The sequence below is a fragment of the Panthera tigris genome, chromosome D1 (assembly GCF_018350195.1).
Source record: "Panthera tigris isolate Pti1 chromosome D1, P.tigris_Pti1_mat1.1, whole genome shotgun sequence".
NCBI classification, from domain to species: domain Eukaryota; kingdom Metazoa; phylum Chordata; class Mammalia; order Carnivora; family Felidae; genus Panthera; species Panthera tigris.
Window position 1 is genome coordinate 41,153,032 of NC_056669.1, and position 7,522 is coordinate 41,160,553.

Consider the following 7,522-nt stretch of genomic DNA (forward strand, 5'->3'; position numbering starts at 1 on the left):
TCTGTACTCATTAAGTATTTGTGAAGGGAAGAAAAGGGGGAATTAGATGACTTTTTTTTCCCTCATGATGGATTTTTAGAAGGTATTTAAATATTACAAACTAGGGGAGCCTGGGTGGTTGGGTGTCTGACTTTGGCTTAGGTCACGATCTCACGGTTTATGAGTTGGCGCCCCATGTCAGGCTCTGTGCTGACAGCTCAGAGTCTGGATCATACTTCAGATTCTGTGTCTCCCTCCCTTCCTCCCTCTTCTGTGTCTTTGCCCCTCCCCAGCTCGCTCGCTCGCTCTCTCTCTCTGTCTCTCAAAAAATAAATAAACATAAAAAATGTAAATATTACAAAGTTACAGAAAAATATTAGGTATATATATTAAAAATAAGACAACACTGTATAAGTAAATGAGTTTGGGAAAAGGTACAGTGAAATATTCCCCATAGCTCCATGTTTTTATAAACAAGTCTGACTCTTTGTATCTTCATATTGTTTAAAACTGTGCACATATATTTCACACTATGTGCTCTCATAATAACACTATTCACCAGGGAGTTTACAAGGTATTTTCCAGGGTCCTACTCTGAGTTGATGATAGGAACATGGCTCAGGTATTCTGATGTAAGAATAGTTCTTGCATGTTGTGCTTAGCATGGAGCTCCAAGTAGATGAGCAATGGGTATGCCACAGCCATTTATCTATAGGACAGGAGTGCTGAATGCACAAGCTCTAAAGCTAGATTGCCCTGGCCCAGTCTAAGCTCCACCTACCTTTATAGGTAACCTTGATAAATTACTAATCCTCTGTGTGCCTTGGTTTCTTAATCTGCACCATCATATAATAATAACTACAATCCCATTGGTTTGTTGTAAGGACTAAATTAACATAAGCGCCCAGAAAAGTGTCGGGGACATAGAAAGTGTGCTGGTTTTCTAGTGGAATATTTCTCATCAGCTGGAAGTATAGCCTACTTCCTTCTATTCTTTTCTTCTGTCTGCTGTATGTGCAGAGAAAGACTCATGCAGCATACCCTGAACCAAAAACATACCCATTTGTGGTGCCTAGCAATGATTTATAGCTACTGGAGTACTGACAAATACACTTTAATAATTAATCTCTGAGTTAGTGGACACATTTCATAGATGTGGGAGATGATAAGAGAATCTATTGAAATGATACAAAATATGCATGTTGCACTATCAGCTCTGGAATAGTGTGAAAAAAATATTTTGATGTGAGGCATAAAGTAATTCTATTAATAATAGTGGGGTCTGCATTTTTACTTTCTCACTGGGGGCACACACATGAATTTATTTGCAATATGGAATATTCTCCCATGTGCCACACAACCTTGTGTTCTATAACATACAGTTAAGTCATTTTTATAAGTTTGTGTAAATTTACATATTGCTATATGTAATCTCTGAGCAGTGTTCCTATCTGATAGAAATGCTATTTCCCTCCGCCCACCATTTTAATAAATACCTCTGTTTACAATTCCTATTTCTTCTCCTCCTGAGCTTTTAGTCAACACTGAGATGAAGGCCCTGAATAAAGGCAATTAGCAAACACAGTCTTCCAGCTTTGAAATTTACTCAATGATCTTAATAGTTCCCACAGATTTTCAGCTAGTTTTTTTAGACCAGACAGTGTGAGGAGGCAGGGAATTTTTATTGAGAGATGAGCTCCTCTGCATACATTCAAATAATTAAGATAGCCTCAGTTTTCATCCCTGATTCAAGGGGGATAGATACAGAATGAATGATGACATCATTTCTGTTAGAAGGGGGAAAAAATAAGACACAAAAAAGCAAACAAAGTAATAGAAGTTCAATGTCAACTAGGTGTCCTGTGTGTGATCTTAGTACACACTAAGGGCTGTCTTGGCCTGATTGGACAGTGGAGCAGTGGTCTCCTCAAAGAAAGTATCAGAGTTGTAGAGGGTTTAGACACCGACTATAATTCCTTTTGGGAAGGCCTTAGGGGAAAAAGCCTTGGTGGCCTCTTAATATTTTAGATAATAGCTTTATTTTATTAATGACATTCTGCCTCTGTAAGAGATTCTGTTCTATTTTTATTGGAACATACACGTGAGAATCCGCTCCATTTGTGTAGGTCCAATTGGATGGTTTTGAAAAGAAGAAATACATTAAATTTAATCAGCTGATCATCTCTTGTTTGTTACGTGTTTAATAGCAAGATTTTTCCAAACCTATATAGTAAAAAATATCCTGATTTATCAAAATTCTTTTTGAAGTCTGCTAGTACAAGACTTTTTTTTAAATGTTTTTTTTTACATTTATTTATTTTTTATAGACAGAGACAGAGCACAAGTGGCGGAGGGGCAGAGAGAGAAGGAGACACAGAATCCGAAGCAGGCTCCAGGCTCCGAGCTGTCAGCACAGAGCCCGACGCGGGGCTTGAACTCACAAACCGTGAGATCATGACCTGAGCTGAAGTTGGACGCTCAACTGACTGAGCCACCCAGGTGCCCTTAGTACAAGACTTTTTAAAAAAAATTATTCTAATAAGCCTCAAGCCTTTAGACATCCTGCATGGGAAGATGGGGAAGGTTAACAAGATGTAAATCCAGTGGACCAACCTGGACTTTGGGTGGGCTTGACTGCATTAGTGGAGTCTGGGATTTTGAGCAAACGTGACTTAGGCCATTTTGAGGATCAGCACCAGAACTATGTAATCAGGTAGGATGGAAGGAACTGATTTGCTGGACCATCAGCAGTTGGACAGATTTGAGACCAAGGAGAACACAAGTAGTTAAGAATCTAACCATGAATAGACCTTGAGTGTTGCCATCCTCCTAATGGGAATAATGATAGTACATATTTCATAGGGCTGTTGTGAAAATTAATTGGGTTAAGAAATAAAAAGCTCTTACCAAAGTGTAATATGATAATTAATGTTATTATGATTGAGGCAGCAGAGAGGAGGAAAATATCTCAGTGTGATTAAGTATTCCAAGAAGTCTTTTGTAACTTACTTAAGAATCTTGCATATACCTAACCTTGAATGTCTGAGGTAGACTTGGGAAAATGGCAGGTTTTTTAAAAGGTTATTTTCTCCAGTGTCACAGGTGAATAGGGAGGAAAGGAGTAGGCAGGATAACAGATGAAGAGATTTCAAGGAGTCAGAAAAATACAGCTCTGAGAGCCTCTCCAGTTTCATACTAGGGATGGCCTGCATTTCTTCTCAAATTATTATTTTAGTAACAAGCAATGCTTTCCAAATGGTCTCATGAAAAAAGATGCCACTTGGCATAGTCCCCTTACAAAACAGAAAATGAATTAAGCTTCAAATCTGGTCTTTTGTTTTGTCCATGAACAGGAGACTGTGACTATTTCTCTAAACTGAATACCTATAGGATGATTGATTGATTGATTTTTAAATATTTTTAACATTTGTTTATTTTTGAGAGATAGAGACAGCATGAGTGGGGGAGGAGTGGAGAGAGAGGGAGACAATGAATCTGAAGCAGGCTCCAGGTTCTGAGCTGTCAGCACAGAGGTTGACAAGAGGCTCAAATCCGTGACCCGCAAGATTGTGACCAGAGCCAAAGTTGGGTGCTTAACCAACTGAGCCACCCAGACACCCCTAGGATGATTTAAATAAGTGTATCATTTCCAAAATGTGGAGCTTCTAGAAGCCCACAGCATCAAGTGGAATGAAACTTTGATGATATTTGCAGCACTGAAGTCACTTGCTGTTACTGGCTGAATTGTGTCCTCTCAAATTTCACATGCAGAAGTCCCAACACTCAGGATTCCAGAATGTAACCGTATTTGGAGGAGAGGCCTTTAAAGAGGTGATTAAGGTAAAATGTGGCCTTTAGAATGGGACCCTATAATCCCATATGACTGGTCCTTATAAGAAAAGGTAGAGACATCAGGGATGTGCACACAGAGAAAAGGCCATCTGCAAGGTGGAGAGAGAGGCCTCAGGAGGAACCAGACCTACTAATACCTTGATCTTGGACTTCCAGCCTCCAGAACTGTGAGAAAATAAATTTCTGTTGTTATGCCACCCGGTCTATAATATTTTGTTACAGTAGATTAACAGATCAACTAGCAGATTAACACACCTGCCTTTCACTAGAAATTTGAGCCTGAGTTTTCACATTATATGGGACCCAAATTTCAAGAAAGGTAAAGAGGGGGGCTCAGTCTCTACCTCCTTATTCAGGTTTTACAGTAATGAGTATGACAAAGCAGTGGGGTTATCTGCAGTTAGCACATGTCAAATATCTGAGTGGTCCTCATGGTTGGGCCCAGGCTGTGGCTGCTGAAATAGATGATACCACAGTGTAATTCTGACCCACAGAAATGTGCTGGGGGAGAAAAAGATAGCTGTTTGCAAAGATCCTTGACTCAGATGTCAAGACATGTACATGTGCATGTACATTCATATAAACAGTCAAGTATTCACAGATGTCCACATCGTTAAGCAAAACAAAACAAAACACAACAAAAAAACAAAAAACAACCTTCCAATCTTCCTGCAATATCCTGGAGTCACAAGGCATTGTAGTCTACCAGAAACAAGACAAAATATGAGAAAACCACTGAGGATATGTGTAGTCTCCTCTGTGTCTTTCTTTTTTTTTCCCACTAATGGTGCTATGCCTGGGCATACTACTGACAGATGCTATGACAGGCCTCAGATGCTTCTTAGAACTGCCGTCATAGCCTTCTAAAACCTTAGGACTGATTTGAAGAAGCTTCCTGTGCAGCCTAACATTAAGAAAAAAAAAAGTCAGTGAAGCTAGGAATTCCAGTAGTTCTATCTTCCTGGAAAACTCACCCACTGGCATGTGAAGCCTACACTTATCTGTCCACCCAGTCACCAGTGTGGTCATGACCATGATTGGGCCCAAGCTGGCGGAGAGCTGCTGGCCATGAGCCACTCACTGTCAATGGGGGAGAGACACTGTTGAGTGACATGAGGTCACATGGGGCTCTCCATCCACAGAGTCTGACTGGAAGTGCAGCTGGTTCTAGAAAAGAACATGGCACTTCATCATATGTTTCCCTGCTATTAATGTGGTGAAAAACATAGTCAGCTCCTCTCTTAAATCACAAAAATCACAGGCAGCAACAGTTAATAGGGAATCCACATGTTGGCTCATCCGGGCTGTGTGCTAAGGCAAGCCAGAAACAGCTCCGTTTCTCAATTAGGTGAGAGTGAGTTTGGTCTGAATGGTGGACAAGCGCCCCTTTCTTCCACCCCACACCCGTCTGCCCTGCTTCTCTCATTAACATAAGCTTGCAATTAAGGCTCCGTGTTCTCAGGACACACTTGTTCCTTCAGGCCTGGGATGTGTCTGTGCCTTTTCCTTCCTTCGAGGAACTGCTGCTGCCCGTTTGAAAAATCCGGAAATAAAGCTGTCAGTTTTAGCACATTAAATCATGCAATGATGAGAACAAAGCCCCTAACCAATCCTGAATCCCAATAACAAACCTCCAGAGGGACATTCTCCTGTCAGGGAAGCTCTTTCTGAAAGTGTCCACCTTTGAAAATATTTGGCACTCTCGAAAAAGGCATTAAATTTTATTAAGTCTAAATGAAGTTTATTTTACTTTTATGTGTTTTAATCTATATTTTAATGCAATGTGAGTTGTTATTGATGGACACATCTCGGTCCCTTTTGAGTGTGAGCAAATGAGCAGCTTATCGAGCAGACCTTCTTAAGTATTTTCCATTAAAATGTGGAAGGCATCTGACCAGTAAAACCATCCAGTGGATATTTACGAACAAGAGGCTCTGTAGCCGAGGTGTCCATACACAGTTGATCTATGGAGGGAGAAATTAAATCAAAAGAGTTGAATAAGTGTCTGGTGAGGCTGAAATAAATGTACAAATGGTACAAAGAACATAAAAAGGTAGAGGGAGAACAAATAAAAGAGACATTACAAATTATAGCAATCTTATTTTGTTTGTAAAGAGTCTTGCTTCCAAGAAGTTCAATGTGAATGTTTGATCAACCATTTATTTAACGAACATTTATAAGTATACCTACTAAGTGCCAGGCAGGCACTAGTATATAATGATATACTTTCTTGTCTTTGAAGATACCACGATCTACTGGGGCAGTGAGATTTTGACCTCACTCTAAAAACTCTGTAGAGATGTGAAGATAAGTACTCTGAGAAAAATGAACTCTGTTGAGGCTTTGTTGGGCTGAGGTGCTGGAGGTATTGATAAGGGCTTCCCAAATGGCTTCCCAAATGAGATCTTAAGGAAGGAACATAAAGAAGAGGATGGGTTTGTGTGGGACAGAAGCATGGCTCCGGGGGGGAGCATTGAACAGGTAAAGGCAGCAAGACCAGAAAGGGTCTGATGGCTCTGGGGCTGATGGGAAGCCTCACATGAGTGTGCTGTGATATGCGGTAAAGAGGGAGATGAAGCCAGTAGGTAGCCCAGGGCTGGCCCAGGCTGAGGCATCTGAAGTATATCTTACGTTCCTGGTGAGTTCGCTGGACTTTTTAAGCAGATAATCAGCTTTATTTTCCTGCAAATCCATTCTACTAAGCAGTGTGGAGGAGGGGCGAAAGCAGGCAAGTGGCACCAAGTGGAAGATTTTACAGTAGTTTGAACCAGCTTAACACCTTTCCCTTTTCCTTTCTCACCTAGCAACACCGGTCTGCAGCTCCACACTCTCTAACCTCTTGGAAATTGTTCCAGTTTCCCCCGCTGCAGTTTTGACTCCACCTGCTCTCTCTGGTTCCTGCTTCATTGGTTTAACTTGTGTTTTTTTCTCTCTTCAGGGCAGCAGCATCCACAAGTAGGGAGGAGAACAAGATTCGAGAGACCGTCTCAAAGGCACAGTCAACAAATGTATTTATTAGCTCAGTCTACTTCGTCCACACGCTGAAGATAACTTTGGTTATTTGGAGCTTCGGTAACTTACCTTCATTTTTTTCTTTCCCATTTCTTCTCATCTAGTCCCAAGCTCCGGTAGTTTTCATCTGGTCTGATGTTAGGGACACTTCTTTCGTCTGGGAATGTTCAGATATCTCAAGTTCAATCAGTTTAAGAATTCAAGTTTTTCTCTTTCTCTTTCCCCAACCAACTCTCTCCCCTAGTTTTTTTTTTTTTTTTTTTTAATTTATTTATTTTGAGAGAGAGAGAGAAAATGCACCCATGTGCACAAGGATCGGTAGGGCAGAGAGAGAGAGAGAGAGAGAGAGAGAGAGACAGAGAGAGAGAGAGAATCCCAAGCAGGCTCTGTGCTGTGAGCACAGAGCCAATGCGGGGCTCAGTCCCAGGAACTGTGACATCATGACCTGAGTGGAAATCAGGAGTCAAACACACAATGGACTGAGCCACCCAGGTGCCCATCCCCTAGGGTTTGTGTAATAATCATGTTAATTGTGCTGTTCACCTAAAGAGGTCTCTGGAGTGTAAAAGGAACAAAATCCCAATGCCCAAAGCTACAGTAAATATCTACTGGGCACTATTTTAAATGCTGTGCATGAATTCATTCATTTAAGCCCACTGTAATATGTACTTGTCTTCTA

At 40.9% G+C, this 7,522-nt stretch overlaps 1 long non-coding RNA gene across 2 annotated transcripts; it reads right to left on the bottom strand.

Moving 5' to 3' along the window:
• Positions 1–5,606: 5,606 nt before the first annotated feature.
• On the bottom strand, positions 5,607–7,095 carry LOC122231349. Of its 2 annotated transcripts, none has more exons than XR_006208548.1 (3): positions 6,913–7,095; positions 6,632–6,763; positions 5,607–5,795 (listed from the first exon to the last, which is right to left on the bottom strand). It is a non-coding gene; the product is annotated as an uncharacterized LOC122231349 (long non-coding RNA). The 2 variants fall into 2 exon arrangements; XR_006208549.1 differs by having other exon boundaries at positions 6,632–6,817.
• Between the last annotated feature and the right edge of the window lie 427 nt (positions 7,096–7,522).